General features: G+C 35.4%; 1 long non-coding RNA gene across 1 annotated transcript in view; it reads left to right on the top strand.

The window, feature by feature from the left end:
* LOC140602188 (uncharacterized) overlaps positions 1-21509 on the top strand; it is a 130697-nt gene that overhangs the window by 5797 nt on the left and 103391 nt on the right. The window contains exon 2 of the long non-coding RNA XR_012005157.1: positions 5212-5349. This is a non-coding gene — a long non-coding RNA (uncharacterized lncRNA). The remainder of the gene's footprint in view (positions 1-5211; positions 5350-21509) is intronic.

Raw genomic sequence — 21509 nt, 5'->3', positions numbered from 1 at the left:
CAGGGAACATACTTCAACATAATAAAGGCAATATGTGAAAAACCCACAGCTAACATCATATTCAAGGGTGAAAAATTAAGAGCTTTCTAAGATCAGGAGCAAGACAAGGATGTCCATTCAACAAAGTAGTAGAAGTTTTTGCCATAGCAATCAGACAAGAAAAAGAAATAAAAGGAATCCAAATTGGTGACGAATGAGCAAAACTTTCACTATTTTCCGATGACTTGATACTGTATATAGAAGACCCTAAAGACTCCACCAAATTACTGCTAACACTGATGAATGAGTCCAGTAAAGTCACAGGATACAAAATCAATACACAGAAATCCATTGCATTTCTATACACTAATAATGATGTAATAGAGAAATTTAAAAAGCAATCCCATTTACAATTGCACCAAAAATATATAAAATACCAACGAATAAACTTAATCAAAGAGGTGAAAGACTTGTACTCTGAAAAGTATAAAACCCAGATGACAGAAATTGAAGATGACACAAATAGAAAAAATATTCCATGCTTATAGATAGGAAGAACAAATATCATTAAAATGTCCATAATACCCAAAGAAATCTACAGATTTAATGCATTCTCTGTCAAAAATGTTGACAGCATCTTTTACAGAATTTGAACAAGTAATTTTAAAATTTGTATGGAACCACAAAACACCCTAAATAGCCAAAGCAATCTTGAAAAGGAGAAGAACAAAACTGGAAATATTACAATCTCAGATTTAAGATATACTACAAAGCTGTATTAAACAAAACAGTATGGTACTGGCACAAAAACAGACACATAGATTAACAAAACAGACTAGAGACCCCAGAAATAAACCCACACTTATATAGTCAATTAATCTTTGACAAAGTAGCCAAAAATATGACAAAAAGTCTTTTCAACAAATGGTGTTGGGAAAACTGGACATCTCCATGCAAAAGAATGAAACTGGACTATGTTCTTACATTATACACAAAAATAAACTCAAAATGGATTAAGAATCTGAATGTCAGACCTGAATCCATAAAAATTCTAAAGAGAACACAAGCAGTAATTTATTTGGTGGCAGCTGTAACAATATTTTTCTAGATATGTCTCCTGAAGCAATAAGAAAGAAAAGCAAAAATAAACTATTGGGACCACATCAAAATAAAAAAAAAAACGAAACAAAACAAAACAAAAAAACCAAAAGAACTTTTGCTCAGTAAGGAAACCACTAGCAAAACAAAAAGACCACCTATCAAATGGGGGAAAATATTTACAAATGACATGTCCATTAGGGTTAGCATCCAAAATATATAAAGAACTTACACAACTCAACAGCAAAAAAACCCCAAATAATCTGATTCAAAATGGCAGAAGACATGAATAGACATTTCTCCAAAGAAGACATACAGATGGCCATCAGACACATGAAAAGATGCTCAACATCACTAATCATCAGTCAAATGCAAATCAAAACCATAGTGAGATATCACCTCACACCTATCAGAATGGCTAACATAAAAAACATAAGAAACCAGTGTTGGCTAAGATGTGGAAGGAAATACCTCTGTGTATTGTTGGTGGGAATGAAAACTGATGCAGCCATTGTGAAGAGAGTATGGAGGTTCCTCCGAAGAAGGAAGATGTGATATATGTATAATGGAATATTACTTAGCCATTGAAAAAGAATAAAATCTTACTATTTGCAACAACATGAATAGATGGAGCGAGTATAATTTTAAGTGAAATGAGTCAAAGGAAGACAAATACCATATCATTGCTCTCATATGTGAAATTTAAGAAACAAAACAAACAAAAGAGACAAACCAAAAGCTGACTCTTAACTATAGGGAACAAACTGATGGTTACCAGAGGGGAGGCGGGTGAGGGGATGAGTGAAATAAGTAAAGAGATTAAGAGTATACTTATCATAATGAGCACTGAGTAAGGCATAGAACTGTTAAATCATTATATTGTACACCTGAAACTAACATATACTGGAAACTAACATAACTATATTGGATTTAAAAAAAAGAAAAAAACTTCAGAACACAGAAAGTTTGCAAGTAAAATGAGAGAAAAGGACACACTGATGAATACTAATCAAATAAAGCTAATGTTGCTATATTACTATCACATGAAAGGCCATTAGGATAGAAAAAATTACTAGAGATAAAACTACTACATATGAATAAAAGCTTTGTTTATAAAGAATACATAAAATACATATAAAGACAATATGGACAGAACAAGTAGAAACTGGTAAAATCATCAATAGAGTGGAAAGTTAAACACATGCCCAGTAATTAAATATAAAAAAATAAATTTATAAAAAATTTTAACCAAATGGTTAGTAAGCTTGGCCTAATAACACATAGACTAGTATGGTTGCCAGAATTCTAAGATGTTCTCTAAGATTCCCACCCCACACTTGATGTACGTGTCCCATATAATTCAAGACAGTGAATATGATGGGACATTTCTGTGATTAGGTTCTGATTTATGGCATAGTTGACCTTTAGAAAGTGAGATTATCCTGGATGGTCCAGGTACTGATTTTTTATCCTGATCAATGAAATTAGAACCGTGAGAAGGAATCAAATGCATGGGGGATTCTCTGCTGCTGGCTTTGAATATGGAAAAGGCTGCATGACAAAGTTTATGGGTGGTATCTAGTTGCTGAGAGTAGTCCCCAGCATTGTTGACAGCCAACAAAAAGATGGAAAATCAGTCCTACAAATGCAAGAACTGGATTTGGCTAACATCCTGAATAAGCTTGGAAGTAGACTCTTCCCTAGAGCCTCCAAAAGGATACAGTCCTGCTAAGATTCTGATCAGAGAACTTAGCCATACCATGGACTTCTGACCGGAGCTAGAACTCGAGCTAAAAAATGAGTTTTGGTTTAAGTGACTAATTTATGGTAACTTGTTATAGAGCAACAAATACTGTACATCTACTATATTGGACAACTAAAGAATTCACATTTTTTTCACAAACACATTGGTAATTTATGAAAAATGACCAGAGATTTAGTCATAAAGCAATTTGTAACAAATTTCAAAGAATGTGTTATGTGCATTGCATGCTTTCTTGCCTTTTCTTTCTTTCTTTTTTTTTTTTTTGGAATTTATTTATTTATTCATTAGAGACACACGCACAGAGAGGCAGAGACAGGCAGGAGAAGCAGGCTTCCTATGGGGAGCCTGATGTGGGACTCAATCCCGGAACTCCAGGAACACGACCTGAGCCAAAGGCAGATGCTCAACCACTGAGCCACCCAGGCATCCCAGCATGCTTTTGATAGTACAATTTGGTTAGAAAAAAAAATACAATTTGGTCAGAATGAACAAAAAATGAATAGAGATATCCATATATGTGGAAATTAAAATATTTCTCAATAACTCATGAATTAAAGGAAGAAACAATTAAAATTATAATACAGTCAATAATGAATGATAAAAATTCTATGTATCAAAGTTTGTGGAATGCAACTAACTCTTGGCAAACTAGGAATAGAAGGAATCTCTTTAAACTGATGGTTATCCATAAAATCCTACAATAAATAATTTCCTTTAAATTGAAGATCAAAACAAGTGTGTCCACATCAATTTCCTAAAGGTATTAGTAGGATAGTAAGATAAGAAAAAAAGTAATAACCCTTATAATAATTGGAGTTAAGGAAATAAATAAGTCATTGTTCCTAGGTGTTAACCGTCTATATGGAAATCACCAAATATTTACAAATTATTAGAATTATCAAGAGAGATTAGCTAGTTTGGGATATAAAATTGATGTACAAAAGTAAATTGTATTTTTACGTACTATCACATTCTTAGAAAAAGCAAATCAGTGAGAAAGTATATATTTATAAAAACAACAAAAATATGTCAAGGAATAAAATAACAAAAGAGTAAGACTTTTGTGCAGAAATCCATAAAACCGTAATGAAAGTTATTAACAACACCTGAATAAATAAATAAATAAATAAATAAATAAATAAATAAAATGCTATACCATGCTCATGGATAGACACAATATATTAAAAATGTCAATTGTCTGCAAGTTGGCTTATTCAACATTATGTCAGTCAAAATGGTTCTTTTCATGAAACTTGACAAGCCTATTTTAAAATCTACACAAAATTTCAAAGCCTCAAGAATATTCAAGCCATTACTAATAGAGAAACATAAAATGAAGGGAGTTGCCTCAGAAAATAAGATTTACTATTATAAAAACTATATTTTAAATTTGTTACAGCATAATATTGACATTTGAGGCAAATATGGAAAAGAATAGAAAACCAACCTATTTGTCTATATAAATTTGATATATAGCAGAAATGGTATCTCAGATCAACGGAGAAAAAAAGGGACTATTAAATAAATGTTTCAGGAAATTGAGTATCCACATAAGAAAAAAACACATTGGACCTTTAATCTCATGCAAAGAATAAATTTCAGATAAATCAAATACTTAAATGTCACAAGCAAAACTTTAAAATTTACAGAAACTATATATTGAATGCATATATGATTCATAGCACATATAGAAATGTACTAGAGATTGAAAAGTTTGATATGCTTTAACTAACTGCCATGTTTGTCAATATTTAGATAAAGAAAGGAAGGCAGAAAGAGATAAGCAAGCATGTTTCACTCCTAAAGTCACATAGAACTCCTTAAATATATGTTGTAAATAAAGAAGGGCACATTTATAAGTAATTAGGCACGAGTCCTCTGACATTTATTGATGTAGGTTTGAAAGTAGGTGAGGTCTGGAGCAGAGGGCCAAGAAAGAATTCTTGAGACATCTTTGGTGCAAAAAGGTGATTTTATTAAAGCATTGGTGGGAGTCGGGTGGTGGTGGTGGGGTGGGGGTCGGAAACTATGGGCAGAAAGAGTTGCTACACCAGGCTTATGAGAGGTGGCTGATTATGTACTTGAGAGTTGAGGGTAAGGAAAAAAGGGGGTTTTCAAAAGAACTTTCACATGGTAAAGAGGACCAACAGAGATACTGGAGGCTTTGCCATAGTCAAGGTTGTTTTTCCCTCTAGTAAAGCAGTAACATTAAGACAGTTGGGAGTTGCCCTCTGGAATTTAGGTTATTCATAAAAATGCTTTTTTTTTCTTGTAAATCGCTAAGACATTTGTAAACTGAGGGAGACTCATGTCTTACTGGACTGTGATCTCTATTAGTTAACCACTTGTTTTTCCCTTCCTTTATTTAGTTTCAGGGCTGGCCAGAGTGCCTGAGGAATGTCACATACAACCCACCTGAAGGGGGATAGGTTTGCAAGGTGTGTCAGCTTGTGCTTTGTCCTTAGCTTGCCTTCTGCTTCCTCATCATTTATGACTCATGGGGCTGTGTAAGTCATAGTATCTCTCTTTCTATTTTATCTATTATTCTTGAATTAACTATAACTTCTTATCTCACGGTACTATTTTTACTTACAATCTTTTTTCTTAGGTTTACTTGCGAGACTCAAATAGAGATTTGAGTTGAGATTTCAACTCGAATCTTAGGGTAGGTGTATGCTATCTTTAAGGAAAGTTTATTGTAGAAAAGTCCTTTGAAAATGATTTTTAGCTTCTTTAACAGAAGCTGCCATTTGATCTGGAAATGGAAGTTCTAGCTAGACAGTTTCTTTTTACTCACAACGATTTTGTCACAAATTGGAGTATAAACTGCTTGGCAGAAAAAAAAAAAAAAAAAAAAAGCCAGAACTTCTACTTTGCTCCTGGCAAAAACTCAAAAGGACAATTTGTACCATTTGTAAGTAATCAAAACAGATCATCCACACTAAAGCTAGGAGAACTTTTGGTTCCAATTCAATCTGCTTTGAGTTGGTTTTGGATGGTAGTGTTTTTGGAGATAATTGCCCCCATTGCCAAATTGATGCTTATGTTCTTTCCTCAAGGAAAAAGACTGCCATAGAACAAATTAAGGGTGATTAGCACAAAAAGTAGGTAATTACCAATAAGTTCAATAAACTCACATGAGCTTTGGAGCCAGAAGGGCATTTCTTTAGGCTTTTGGGTTTATCATTTGCTAGTTGTTTGACCTAGGAGGAAATACTTAATCTCTGAGCACAAAATTCCTTATTTGTAATATTAGAGTTTCCTGACAGGGTGGTTAGGGGCATTAGAGATAGCATATGAAGTGCCAAGAACTGCTACTGGGATAGGGGTCATTTTCCATAAATGATAAGCATTTATTACTATTGAACTAAATATAATAAAATCTGGGTGTTTCAGCTGGGGTATATTCTAGAAATATAATTTGAAACTATTTTTGAGAACAGATAATTATATCAAGACTCACTTATTTCTCTTCTATGAGATCTCCAGATAACCAAGGATGCACAAGTGTTTTCCTTCCTTTAAGTTTTGATTCAGAAACAATCTAGATCCAATATTTAATAGGGATATATATCTAAAACATAACAAAATAAATTTTATACATTATACTACTAAAATTTAAAAAACAAATCTCATGTTGTAGCAGGATTTAAAGTCCTTTTTCATTTTTCTTTTTAAAGTTATGATTTAATAATTTATACTCCCCAGGCATGTGATCCTGGGAAATTTCTAGCTCAGGGCATTGTAGCTCTGCATATTTTTCCAAATGATTTTCATGGGATTTTCCATAGAAAAATAATTTCAAATTTGCTTCCTGCTAACACCCAGAAGCTTCTCTTTTTCCTCCATAGATAGGGAGTTATTATGTTTAAAGTATATAAAATGCTCAATATTGGGATCCCTGGGTGGCGCAGAGGTTTGGCGCCTGCCTTTGGCCCAGGGCGTGATCCTGGAGACCCGGGATCGAATCCCACATCGGGCTCCCGGTGCATGGAGTCTGCTTCTCCCTCTGCCTGTGTCTCTGCGCCTCTCTCTCTCTCCGTGACTATCATAAATAAATAAAAATTAAAAAAAAATGCTCAATATTGTACTAAATAAATTCTTATTCAAAACACGAGTTGTTTATTTAAAAGGTATGTTTAATATTAAAGAGGAAACATTCATTAGTTGGTTGATTTTCTGGGTTATCTACATTCTGCTTCTTTCATGGGTCTGAATAATCAAGGGATAGTTATTATTGGGAGAAAATAATTCTGTTTATATAAGTATATATTTTTTGAATCATCTTCAGACTAATACTGTGTTACATAATTTGTAAATTTTGCTACCTGAAATATATTAATATATTAATGTGCTATTATATTAACATATATTAATATATCAATGTGATACTAAGGGTTATTTGTTTTCAGAAGTCCACAAAATTCAGATTTCACTCTTGATCAGACTCTATCAGGTAGTGTGCTGATAAATGTTTAACAACTGGTTCTCAGAAAACATAGCTGCAGTTTGTAGCATTGCTGAATTTTGTAGTGTGAAAACTCTTCTAACCAGGCTAATTTAAAGCTCAAAAGTTAAATCACTGAACACAGAATTAGGAAGAAATGCACACAACTGGCTCTCCTGAGCTGGAAAGAGTTCACTCCAGCATACCTCTACATATTTTCCATGCTACAAAGACATATTAAAATAATCAAATTAAATTTAATTCATTAATTGAGTGTCTATTATGAACCAGTTCCTATTCAGATATTGGGACTATCTCTCTGTATATTACATTTGGTATATTTACTTGCTTGTTTATTGCCAGGTTTTGCCCTTAAAAAAAGCCTCATAAAGTTAAGAACTTTTTCTTTTTAATTATTGATATCTCTGAGCCTAGAATAATGGCTGACACATAGCAGGCAATAAATAAAAGATTTGTTGAGTCAAATAAAGGAAACTCAATCTCTGTCTTCAATGAGCTTGTAGTCTATCAGAAAAGGAAACAAAAAAGCTATTTTAGGGAGAAAACCAAATTAGAGCATATTATAATTAATAAGTTTTAGTATTTTTTTGAAGTTGAAAATTATATTGTAATGAATTCTATACTACTGTAGTTATTAATAATTTATATCAGTGGTAAAAATGATATTTTATTGAAGTGGTATATGTTGATCGTGACTCTGCAAAATATAGCAGCAATAACACCAAGAGTAACAGTAATTTAGTGTTTGTTCCATGCTGGGCATATGCTCATTGAATTACATGTATTATTGAAATTATTTCTCATAATATTCCTTCAAATATGCACTAATTTTATCTTCCTAATATATGAAAAAAACTTCAGCTCCAAATAGTTCAGTAAGTTGCTCAAGTCAATATCTAATAATTATCACGCTACATATTGAACCTAATTCTTTCTGATTCTAGATGCCATGTTCTTGACCTCTATTCAGGTTAACACAAATTTCTCTCTTTGTTGTTTCAAAATGGTCTTTGACAGTTTCATATTTTCACTTTTATGTTTTGCCATCTGCAGCTGCAAGACCAGCAATTAGGATTATTTTTTAAAATTAAAGATGCTCTACCATTGGCAATAGGGTCTCTACAAAATGTTTCAAATTGGCCACAGGATTTAAATTAGTTCATTATAGGTTGTGAAAGGAGGGAGTCATAAATAATCTTCTTAGGGTCTCAAGAACCAACTGGCAAGCTGTGAATAGATAGATATTAATTATGCAGTTCCCTTTAGCTAGGTATTTTAGGGCCTTTGGTGGAAAGCAGGGTAATTACACATTTCTTATGCCAACTACTACTTATTCCCTTATCTAGTAGCTGTACAATTTTTATGTGATAATTTATCTGATATCTTCACCTGATTTTTGTAACTCTCCTGATTCTGTCACTTACTGGTGTATGACTCTTGGCAGGTAAATGGAAATATTAATAATACAACCTCAAAGAGTTGAGAGGAGTAAATAAGATGATCCATGTATTTTAAGTAGTACCTGGCACATGGTAAGCACTTTCTATATATTAGCTCTTATTATTATTATTATTATTTTGAATAACACTGGAGAGTTCTAAGTTAAGGGAGGATAACTATTTAGCATTTCACAAGTTAGGTGGCAGATTTCGGACCACTGTTCTTTGTTCTGAAATACAGTGCTATTTTACAGGGCCTGGAGTGGGGTGTTGAGTGCAATGCAGGCCAGGGCACAGTAAAGGTCCTCCCTCCTGATGTCATATAGTCTATCAAATATTCCAATTAATTGGTAGTTCACAAGTTTCTTTCTTTTTTCTTTAAAGATTTATTTATTTATTTGAGAGAGAGAGAGAGAGGGAGAGAGAGAGAGAGAACACATGAGTGTGTGTACGAAAGGAGGGGCAGAGAGAGAGGGGGAGAGAGAAGATCTCAAGCAGATTCCCACTGACTGTGGAGGCTGACCTAGGCCTCAATCCCAGGACCCTGAGATCATGACCTGAGCCAAAGCCAAGAGTAGGAAGCCAGTGGACTGAACCATCCAGATGCCACAAATTTCTTTCTAAAAATATATTCCCATTTTTCTTTAAATGTTCAATTATCATTAGTTAACTTTCTTCCTAATTTCCATTTCAAACTTGTTTTATTTCTTATTAGAACAAAAATTTTTATACTAGGAACTACATTTTATTTATTGCTATGTCTTATAAATCTCATCTTGTAGATTCTTCAACAGTCACTGAATTGGAAATTCAGAAAAAGCTAAGGAGAAGTGATAAGCCTATAAAGTGTGTGTTTTTCTAATGGTATCTACTTTTAATCTTCACTGTCTCTTATTTTACCTCATATCTGTCTACATCCTAGGTAACATTGCATTAGGAATGCAATCACATATTTACTTCACAGACTACACCAATGAAGGTGCTCAGCCTGTTTATGTCAGGAATTGCCAGGTTTTGGATAACTGAATTCTTAAATTTTGAACTTATATTTTGCCTCTAAAGACACAAAAAGGCACTGATTTAACTCATTTTTTTCTTTCATGCAACAAAATACTTACTTGAACACATCTTAATTACCTTTATCAAAATGTGAGAGGTACAGCAGTAAACAAATCTGAAAAAAGGAAAAAACAAAACAAAAACCTCCTGCCCTCATGGAGCTTATATTGTATTGGGAAGAGATAGAGAAAATGAATATATAGTAAATTTAGATAATGATAAATGCTATGGAGAAGAATGAGGCAAATTAAAGTGTATAGAATACTTGCAGGGGTAGAATTAACCATTTAATGTGGGGTAGGGAGGTTCACGGATAGGCTGACAGTCTGAACAAAGGTCTGAAGGAAGTAAGCACACAAGTCATGCAGAAATAGAGAGAGGGGACAATAAATACTCGGAGCCTAAAGTACGTGTGGGTGCTATGAAAGAAAATTGCACCCTACAAATTAAACAGGCAAAATTTTTAAGACTTTTGTAATGGAGGTCAGAGATTGAACTCCACAAACAAAGGATTGGAAGTTAAGAGGTGGATTGATGGGTAACTCAGAGGCCATCTGTGTCTATTAATAGGCTTTACCCAAGGGAAAAGTGGTTTTTCATATTTTCAGGGAAGGGAGCGAGGTTGTGTAGAACCTGGAAGTCAGTCTCTTACTCTCCCACAGAGACTAGGAGATGGGGCACTATCTCCCCTGATGGTTGCATTTCAAAGACATGGCTCTCAGGTCCCTGAGAAAGACATTTCTGGAATTTAAACAAGGAAATGATTTGCATCTCAAAGAGGCAGAGAAAGAATGTACAATTACACGTTTTCTAAAGTAAATGCTCTAAGAAAAATGAAGTCAGGTGCCTAGAGGCAAGAAGATCCTGTTTAAAGTTTAATCAAGCTGAGAACTTTCAGGTCATGTTGGTCAGTGTCTTTGTTTAAGAAATAGCTGGAAAGGTCAGGGTGTTTGTGTGTGTGTTTGGGCGGGGGGGTTGATGGGGTTGGGGGGGAAGGGGGTTGGGGAAGGTGTTGATGTATGGAAGTGAAGTTAGGGAGATGGGGTGTGCTTAGATAAGGATTTGTTAGTATCTCCAGACTTCAGCCTTTGATCTGAGAGCCCTGGAAGCCTTTTGAGATTTTGTTTTGTTTTTTAGTTTAATTTGCCAACATACAGCATTTGAGGGTTTTGAGCAGAGAAATGCCTGAATCTGCTTTCCATATCTAAAGGATCATAGTGGCTGCTAAAGAGAACAAACTCCATGTACAGGAGAGCTATATCCTTTGGGAGACCAGTTAGAAAATTATCACCATAATCCCAGTGGGAGTCTATGTGGTTCAGGACAGAGCAGCGGTAGCAAGAGTGTAAAAAGTGGCCGGATTCTCAGGTGTTCAACAGTAGAAGCCACAGGATTTCTCATGGATTTTTAGTGGGAGAGAAATAGAAAAGTCAAGGTTAACTCCAAGGACTTCAGTCTGAGCAAATGGAAGGCTGGAGGCTGTCAGAGAAATGGGGAGTTTGGTTTTGGACCATGTTCAGTTTGAGATGTTTCAAAGGGAATGTCTATGATGATAATTGAAAATGTTTCTTCTCTGGAGAAATATGAACTTTTAGAGTTCATATTTTAAAAAGTCCCCAAACTCTAATTCTCAGATTCAATTCTCTCATTAAAAGGCAATTATTTATTACTGAATGTAGAATTTTTACCAGATTTCACTAATAGAAGAGCCAAACTCCAGAAGAAAGCTTAAAAACAATAAAAACAAATGAAGTTAAGGAAAATATCAGTGTTCTGAACGCCAGAGGTCAGCAGTATCATAGAAATAGAAGATGAATCTAGGAGGCATTCTCAATAAAACATTTTGTTTGGGCACATTTATTTCTAGCTCACTGATGCTAGCAGCAGAAGTCTTCAGACATGAAAATAAAGCGTAGCCTTTTCACTGAAGACATTTTATGTAAAGAAAAAATAATATTTCAGTTTATAAGGATCCAGAAAAACTATAATGTAGCTGGGAGGCTTCTATAGCATTTGAAAATATAAGCACAAAAACCGATGGAGCCAGGGACAATGGGGCATGTTTTTTTTTCTGGATGCTCTTGCTGAAGTTATGCTGGCAGTGATGAATTGCTGAGGGTAGAGAAGAGAGCAGCTGAGGTATCCTCAGTTCAAATTTGGTATTCCAGGGTCAGGCTGCAGCTTTGGTATATGTGCCTCTTAAGAAAGGTGACATTGCTGTCTCGGCCCTACTTAAATCAGTTGTAGCTTTTGGGGCCAGTAGGTCATGAGTGCTCGAGTCAGGGATGGTAATCTTCCTTCCATCAGGGAATAGAGGAGGATGAAGGAGGAATAGATAAGTAAAACAAGAAAAGAAATAGTGGATAAAGGAAGAAAGTGCAGAGTTAAAGCCAAACTAATGAAACTTTAGTATCTTCCAAAAGAGATGAGAAAAAAAAGAAACATTTATTTATTTAATATGAGTAAAAGGGACACACAGACTTGTGTAAGATAGCTGGTATATTCTTTTTTTTTTTTGGTTAGAAAATAGAGTAGGGGTTGATAGAGGTCAGTAAATTGTCAGGAGCTAATATACTAGATTTAAATTTGGAGAAAGGGTGATTCTCTATTGGAGAAATTCAATCATTTTGATAAACAAATTAAAAGAGGTGTGCATATAAGAGAGAGAGAGAGAGAGAGACAGAGACCGAATACGGACTGCTTCTGTTTCTCCATGGACTGCTTCACCCTCTGCTAAACTGCTATGTATAGCTAGAAATACATTCAGTCAGGATATGTTTCTTTGCAATGATATTTAAAAATATGTTGCAGGGTATCTAGGTGGCTCAGTTGGTTAGGCATGTACCTTCTGCTTAGGTCATGATCCCAGGGGTCCTGGGATCGAGTCTCCCATTGAGAGCCTACCTCTCCCTCTGCTTCCCTCTCTCTGTCTGTCTCTCATGAATAAACAAAATCTTAAAAAAATAAAAATATGATGCAAAGAATGATATCATTATATGTCAAAATTGCTGCCTCACTTTCTCTATGGAATAGAGAAGGATAAATATGTTTGCATCATTTTCTAGGGATATAGGACAAATGCACTATAATTTATTGCCCTGAAATCCTGAAGGACAATAGGGTAAATGGACTGAATCACTATTCAGATCAATTAGGCACACAGGCTTACAAAGTGCCATAAATACAACTCATTATTTGAACCCCTTGATATTCCCCTTTTATACTTACTCCATTCATCAGCTAGATCAATTACATATCTTTGCTCCTTTCAACCACAGCCTCTTATCTCTTCTAGACAAAGGACTTTGGGTTTTGATGAATTTTGTTCCACTTTTTCTTTCCTGGATTGTTAAAGCCAGCCTTCCTTTTTTCCTTCCATCCTTCTCTAATTCCTCCTTCCCTCCCTTCCATCTTCCTTTATTACTCCCCTTATTTTCTCCCTTCTTGGCTCCCTGTCTCCATTATTTTCGCTCTCCCTCTCTTTTCCCCATCTTCTTGTATTCAATGGGTATATATTAAGCTCACTGGATGGCAGACACTATGCTACATGGTAAGATTAGAGAGGTGAGGAGGACATACACTCCCTGCCCTCTAGAAACTCAGGGTCAGTTAGATGGATATGAGAACAACTCAAGTGCTGTTCACTACATGCTATACTGAAAGAATGTGTATTTTCTCAATTTTAAAGCTCAGAACCCAGGAAAGTAGAATTTCTATCATTATTTTCATTTTACATGACAAAAGGATTAGAGATGTCAAATCATACAGGTAATAATTCAGAATTACCAAATAGGTTGTGAACAGACCACATGAAGTTGCTGTTTCCAAAATCACCATGCCACTACTTCATTCCCACCCTTCATTTTGTCCTTTTTCATGGTTGGAAAGGACACTGTCATTACTTCTTTTCTCTGTGACTCTGACTTCACTCCTAGCTCCTTTGTGCCACCTTCATTGCTAGACCTCTTTCTCAACTACCCCCATTACTGATTTTCTTTTTCTTTTTCTTTTTCTTTTTATTTTCTTTTTCAATGAAGAATTGAGTGATGGTTCTTTCTGTGATGATTTTTCCAACTATTTAATGCCATTTAGAATGTTTTCAGAGGTACAAATTAATTTTTTAAATTTGTTTGCACCCTTCTGAAAGTTAGAGATCCTAGCCCTTGAAGGATGAAATATGGTTTATATTAATTTTTAAAAACTAATTCATTTTTAGAGTAGTTTTGGTCTCACAGCAAAATTGAGCTGAAAGTACACAGTTCCCACATATTCCCTGTCCCCTCCCCAGAGCCTCCCTCACTATCCACATCCCACACTACAGTGTTATCCTAGATGAACCTATATTGAAACGTTCTTGCCACCCAAAGTCCACACTTTACGTTATTATAAGTACATTATATATATACTTTTATATGGATTTTGATGAGTTGCATATTATATGGATTTTGATGAGTATATAATGACATGTAGCCCCTGTTGCAGTATCATACAGGATAGTTTCACTGCCCTAAAATCCTCTTGCTTTGCCTATTCATCTCTCCCTTTCCTCAAACTCCTGATCTTTTTATTGTCCTCATAGTTTTGCCTTTTCCAGAATGTCACATAGTCGGAATGATAAAATGTGTGGCCTTTTCAAATTGGTTTCTTTCACTTAGTAATATGCATTTAAGGTTCCTCTGGGTTTCTTCATGGATTGGTAGTTTATTTATTTTTAGTTGTGAATAATATTCCATTGTCTGGATGGACCACTATTTATTTATCCATTCACCAATGAAGGACATTCTGGTTGCCTGATCACTTCAAAGTTTTGGCAATTTCTTTTCTTTTTTAGCATCAATTATTCTTCTTTAAAAAATTTTTTTTTAGTGGTTTCACTGAGTTTGCAATATATGTTTACAACTAATCAAAGTTCATTTCAAATAACACTATGCCAATTCATGAGTAGTGCAAGTAACTCATAAAAAAAATACTAATTCCTCCTTCCTGTCCCTTGTATCAGTGCTGTCATACATAAACACAGACACACATGGACACACACACACAGACACACACATAAGTACATTGAATACATTGTTGCCATTGTTATTTTGAACAAGTGTTATATGTTAAATTAAGAAAAATAAAAGTTTTTATTTTTCCTTCGCTTATTCCTTTTTGTGCTTCTATTTTTATGTAGATTGAAGTTTCTGTTCTGTCTTATTTTTCTTCTATCTGAAGAAATTTTAACATTTCTTGCAAAAAATTCCCTCAGTTTTTGTTTATCTGAGAAAGTCTATTTCTCCTTTCCTTTAGAAGGATAATTTCTCAGGATACAGAATTCTAGTTTGGTGTTTTTCTTCTCTCAACCTTTTAAATATTCCATTCCATGATCTTCTTCCTCGCATGTTTTTTTTTAAAGATTTTATTTATTCATAATAGACACAGAGAGAGTGGCAGAGACACAGGCAGAGGGAGAAGCAGGCTCCCTGCAAAGAGCCTGATGTGGGACTCGATCCCAGAACCCCGGGATCATGCCCTGAGCTGAAGGCAGGCTCTCAACCACTGAACCACCCAGGAGTCCCCCTTGTGTGGTTTCTGAGGAGAAGTCAGATGTAACTCTTTTTTTTTTTTTCAGATGTAATTCTTATTTTTGCTTCTTTATATGTAGTTGTTTCTCCTCTGACTTCTTTCAAGATTTTTACCTTTGATTTTCTCAAGTTTGAATATGATATTCCTAAGTATAGTTTTTTGGGGATGCCTGGGTGGCTTAGTCAGTTAATCATCTGACTTGATTTTGGCTCAGGTCATGATCTGGGGATCTTGGGATCATGAGATCTAGCCTGTTTTGGGCTCTGGGTCCAGCAAGGAGTGTGCTTGTGGTTCTCTCTCTCTCTCCCCCACAGCCCCTCACTTGACTCTGCATGTGGGTGTGTGCTTTGTCTCAAATAAATAAATCTTAAAAAAGAAAAGATAGAGGCAGCTGAGTGCCTCAGTTGGTTGAGTGTTTGCCTTCGGCTCTGTTCATGGTCCCAGGGCCCTGAGATTGAATCCCATGTCAGGCTCCCTGCTCTGTGGGGAGTCTGATTCTCCTTCTGCCTGTCTTTCTGCTCATGCTCTTGTAGCTCTCTCAGATAAATAAATAAAATCTTAAAAAAAAATAAGTGTAGTTTTTTGTTTTGCATTTACTCTGCTTGATGTGCTCTGAGCTTCCCTTACCCTGTGATTTGGTGCCTGACATTAATTTGGGGGAAATTCTCAGTAATTATTGCTTCAAATACTGCTTCTGTTCATTTTTCTCTTTCTTCACCCATTGGTGCTCCCATTATGCATATGTTACACATTTTTAGCTGTCCTATAGTTCTTGGATATTCTATTTTTTTCATTTTTTTCTTTTTCTTTTTCAGTTTTAGAAGTTTATATTGTCATACCATCAATAGCACATAGATACATAGATTCTTTTTTTAAAATCAAGGTATAATTAACATAACGCTATATTAGTTTCAGGTGTACACCATGGTTCAATATTTGTATTGCAAAATGATCATTATAATAAGTGCAGTTAACATCCATCATCATGCATAGTTATGATTTTTTTTTCTTGATGAGAACTTTCTTTTTTTTTTTTTTTAAGATCTATTCATTTATTTTAGAGAGAGAGAGAGAGAGAGAACAAGAGCATGCACGGGGGGGGCCAGGGGGCAGGGAGAGAGAGAATCCCAAACAGACTCTCTGCTGAGTGCAAAGCCAGAAGTGGGGCTGAATTTCAGGATCCTGAGATCATGACCTGAGCCAAAATTAAGAGTCAACTGCTCCGGTGCCTGGGTGGCTCAGTTGGTTAAGTGTTAGCCTTTTGCTCAGGTCATGATCCCAGGGTGCTGGGATTGAGTCCCACATTGAGCTCCCTGTTCAGTGGGGAGTCTGCTTCTCCCTCTCCCTCTCCCTCCTGATTGTGCTCTTTTACTCTCACTTTCTCTCTGAAGTAAAAAAATATATATATGTATATATGAAATTTTATATATATATATATGAAATTGACCACTCAACCAACTGAACCACCCAGGCATCCCTTGTGAGAACTTTCATTATTCACCCTAGCTACTTTCAAATATGTAATACAGTCTTATTAAGTTTTTTTTTAAAGTATTGTTTAAATATTTTTTTCTTTATTTATTTATGATAGTCACACACACAGAGAGAGAGAGAGAGAGGCAGAGACACAGGCAGAGGGAGAAGCAGGCTCCATGCACCGGGAGCCCGACGTGGGATTCGATCCCGGGTCTCCAGGATCACGCCCTGGGCCAAAGGCAGGCGCCAAACCGCTGCACCACCCAGGGATCCCCCAGTCTTATTAAGTTATGTATGCTACATTCTCATGACTTATAAGTGGAATTTTATCACTTTTGACTCCCTTTATCATTTCACCTATCCTTCATCCCCTGCCTCAGAGAACATGAATCTGTTCCTATATCCATGAGTATGGCTTGTGTGTGTTATGTGTGCTTTATTTTTAAGATTCTGTATATAAATGTGATTATATAGTATTAATCATTTTTCCTGTCACATAGAGATTTTTCTTCAGCTATTTCCAGTCTATTAATGAGCCCATCCAAAGCATTCTTTATTTCTGTTATGATTTTTTGAACTCTAGCATTTTTTTTTCTTTAGAATTTCCATCTCTTTGCTTCATTATCCACCTGTTTCTTGTATGCTATCTATGTTTTCCATGAAAACCCTTAGCATTCTAATCAAAAACTTTAAAATTCTTGGTCTGACCATTTCTGTCATATCTGACTCTGGTTCTTTTTTTTAAAATATATTTTTAAAAGATTTTATTTATTTATTCATGAGAGACACAGAGAGAGAGGCAGAGACACAGGCAGAGGGAGAAGCAGACTCCATGCAGAGAGCCCCATGTAGGACTCAGTCAGTCCCATGACCTGAGCCAAAGGCAGACGCTCAACTGCTGAGCCACCCAGGCTCCTCTGGTGCTTGTTTAGTCTTTTTAGTCTATGCTTTTTGCCTTTTAGTGTCTTGTAAATTTTGTTGAAAAGTGGACATGATGTAAGAGCAACTGCAGAAAAAAAGGCCTTTTGTAATGTAGTGGCAAGGTGTGGGGGAGAGGGAAACCTTCTGTAGTGCTGTGATTAGGTCTCAGGCTTTATGTGAGCCTGCGCCTCTGGACTGTGAGTCTCATCAACGCTTCTCAGTTTTTTCACTCCTTAGGTGGGACAGAATTTCTGGGGGGGACTGGAGTGGACTATTTCCCTCTTTCCAGGTTGTTTAGGCTCTGATAAAATAGTTTCATCTGAGGGAGAGCCTTGTTAAGAGCAGAATGCTCTGGTGTATTCAAGGTGGTTACTTTTCCTCTGCCCCTGCTGGAAGTATTTTCTCTTATGTTCACTGTGAGGACCTAGTAGGGCTTTTGAAGGGAAAGCTCCTGCAGGAGTTTTTGACTCTCAGAGTTGCCCACACTGAACTTCCAGCAATTAATCAATTATTAATCAACTATAGTTTAGGTTTTCCTCACCCCTGCTCCCCATACTGGTTACTGATTCTGGCTTTTGAGGAGGTTTCTGCCAGTGCGTTTCTGCTCTGCTGGGTTGTGATTCTTTGTTTCTGCCTGTCTGTCTTTCAATTTTTGGAGGCAGTGATTTGCCTTGTGATTTCACTTTTAAAGAAGAGTGGTTTATATTTTCATTTTGTTCAGCTTTACTTGTTGTTAGGATAGAATGGGAATTTCTAAACTCCTCACATGCCAGACTGGAAACCTGAAGCCATTTTATATTAATTTTAGCAATGATAGAATAGGGAAGCAAAAATGCCAATTGTATTAAGATAGGTAACAATAGGAGGTATTTTATACCAGATGCACTTCTTGGTTATAATGGTTCAGATTTCCCATCAGAATGAGTAAATTACAGGATCTTTCCTATAATATGCATATGTAGTTTGTCTTCTGAAAATACTTAACTTGGTAAATTGTAACTTCAAGTGATTTTAAATATTACTGTTTTACTTCAAATGTACTCAGAAATATTGAAAACGTATTCCCAAATTGAAACAAAAGTCTAGAAAATTATTATATTGAAAACTTTGTGTCAAATAATTTTAGGAAATTCCACATATGATGACTGACTTCCTCATATAACTGGAAGTTTCAGTGTAGTCCATGAAAGATTTTGAGAAGCTTGAAAGGAACTTCTTTCCTTTGGTTTACCCAGAGTGAAATGAAAGTTAGTTAACAACTGACTCCTCTATTTTCCTGAATAACATATGTTAATGTCTAATGGGAATATATTCTCTGAACATCCTTTGAGACCTTGGATAGTTTTTTCATTGGTCTAGTCATTCAATAAATACTTATTGAGCCACCTGGCTTGTTGGAAGAGGAAAAGGGTCATGGATTCAGGCCAGTACCCTATTCAGAAATTTCTCTGTCACATACACTTATCCCTTCTCCTAGGAAAAAGCCTATCAGAACATTTGTCCCACAGGGAGAAGATCTTACCCATGAATATTCATAAATACAATGAGAAGATAAATAAATTCTGGGGTGTAAGGTACAGCATGGTAATTATTGTTAACAATACAATATTCTATATTTATATATCTGAATAATACAATTATTTATATATGAAAGTTGCTGAGAGAGTTGGGTTTTATTTATTTATTTTTTTAAGAGTGGATTTTAGAAGTTCTCATTATGAGAAAAAAATTATACTTCAGTGATTTGATGGATGTTAGATTATTGTGGTAATCATTTAATAATATATACACATATCAAATCATTATGCAGTACAACTTAAACTAACACACTGTTGTATATTAACTGTATAAAACTGGAATAATAAAATAATAATAATAATAAATAATAATAATAAAACTGGAAAGAAAGTAGGTGGTACTGAGCTTTAGAGCCATTGTTGAGTATTCTCTAGATAGACTTCACATCAGACAAGACGAAGAGTGATAACTGTCACAGACTTAAAGTTTAGTTGCAACTTTTCTGATTTTGTGAAAGAAAAATTGTAAAAATTTCCCAAGAGCACTTATTCTCAACCAGAAGTAATTTTGCCCCTCAGGGGATATTTAGCAATATTTGGAGACATTTTGATGGTCATAATTAGGGAGGATACTGGCATCTAGTAGATAGGGGATGCTACTAAATGCATCCTACTATGCATATGACAGACCCTTTCAACATACTTATCTTGTCCTAAATGTCAATAATGCTGATGCTGAAAAGCCCTATGGTAAATTGTTATTTACAGAAGCACAGATAAACCATAATGTAAGCATTGTTAGGCCTGGGATGATTATAATTTTATGAACACTGAACATGGTGAACAAAACATAAGAAAGAATAGAACTATCAAGTATTCCACCTTTACAACTGCAAGTTATACTAATTTTGGAATAGTATCTGAATTTTGCTTTTATTCTTTATATTTAAGTGCTGATAGGTTCACACTCATATTTCCGTTTTTTTTTTGTTTTGTTTTGTTTTATAAAAAATTTCCTTGTATCAGTGTTCTCCCACTATGTTTCCAGCCTCAGGTTTTCAGAGAGAATGTCAGGTGTATTGAGCTCTTTTCCTCACTCTTCAGGGTTGGACTCATAGAACAGTTGGCTAAGAAAGAACCTGCAGCTTGAAATTACTTTTCTCAATGTGAGAGCTATGTATGAAATGTGACCATTAGTGCTTTCTTCACTGTGCTATTGCAGTAGAAAAGGGGGTGATTAAAAGATTAAAAGACAAATAAGAACAAAGAACAGAATAGATCGAATGTGAGTTGGGAGTAACCCAGTCCAACTTGTGGGACTTCTGTGGCTATGCACCTTTCCAGCTGCGTGACCTTGTGCAAATAACCTAACCTCTCTAAGCCTCTATCTCATCACTGTGTAAGGGACATAATGAGGTGTCTGTCTGCAGGGCAGCTGTTCATGGACTGCTCAGCACTGTCTGGCATATAGGAAAGTTTCAATAAATATTAACTGCCATTTTCCCTTTTTTTGCCCTTTACCAAATATTATTGACTCCAGTTAAATGATAAGCTCTATGCTAGATAATGGGGATTACATAGTGAGCCAAACAAACGCAAAAACAAATGAAAACCAAACCAGGTCTCTGCTCTTATGAAGCTTATTGTTGAGGGGATGTGAAAGACATAAATCAAATAACCACACAAATAAATCATATTTCTGTGGGTGTCCTAAAGAGAGCTAAATGGATCTATAACATATAACTGAGGAACTTGAATCCCTCTGAATCCCAAGGGGCCCTTTGAAAATCCTACGCATAGGCTAAGAAACTTTTTGGATCTTTGCATTGTGACAGCTCCTTACCTTCATCATTGAAAAATGGTCACTGGTGTTCCTAAGGTGAGGTGCTGGAGGTTCTGACTTCTATCTGAGGGAATAATTTGTACATGTTACAAAAGGATAAAAGAATGAGTAATGTTTTGGGTTTTTAAAAAATTCTTTTATCTCCCTCTTTTTGGAATTTGTGTCTACTATTCAATAGTTTTAATTTTTCTGCAGGGAATGGAAACAGTGCCACTGCCTCTCAGTGACTTGAGTATAAAAGAGATTGTTCTTGGACCTTACCACCACTAATCAACCAGTTTATAAAAGACAGAGTTGGGCATTGGTGGGATTGAGAACACATTCTCTCTTTGGATGCAGCCACTGGATAATACTGGTGGAATGTGACTATTGCAGT

This window comes from Canis lupus, chromosome 13, assembly GCF_048164855.1.
Source record: "Canis lupus baileyi chromosome 13, mCanLup2.hap1, whole genome shotgun sequence".
NCBI lineage: Eukaryota > Metazoa > Chordata > Mammalia > Carnivora > Canidae > Canis > Canis lupus.
This window is presented reverse-complemented; position numbering and strand designations above follow the sequence as displayed.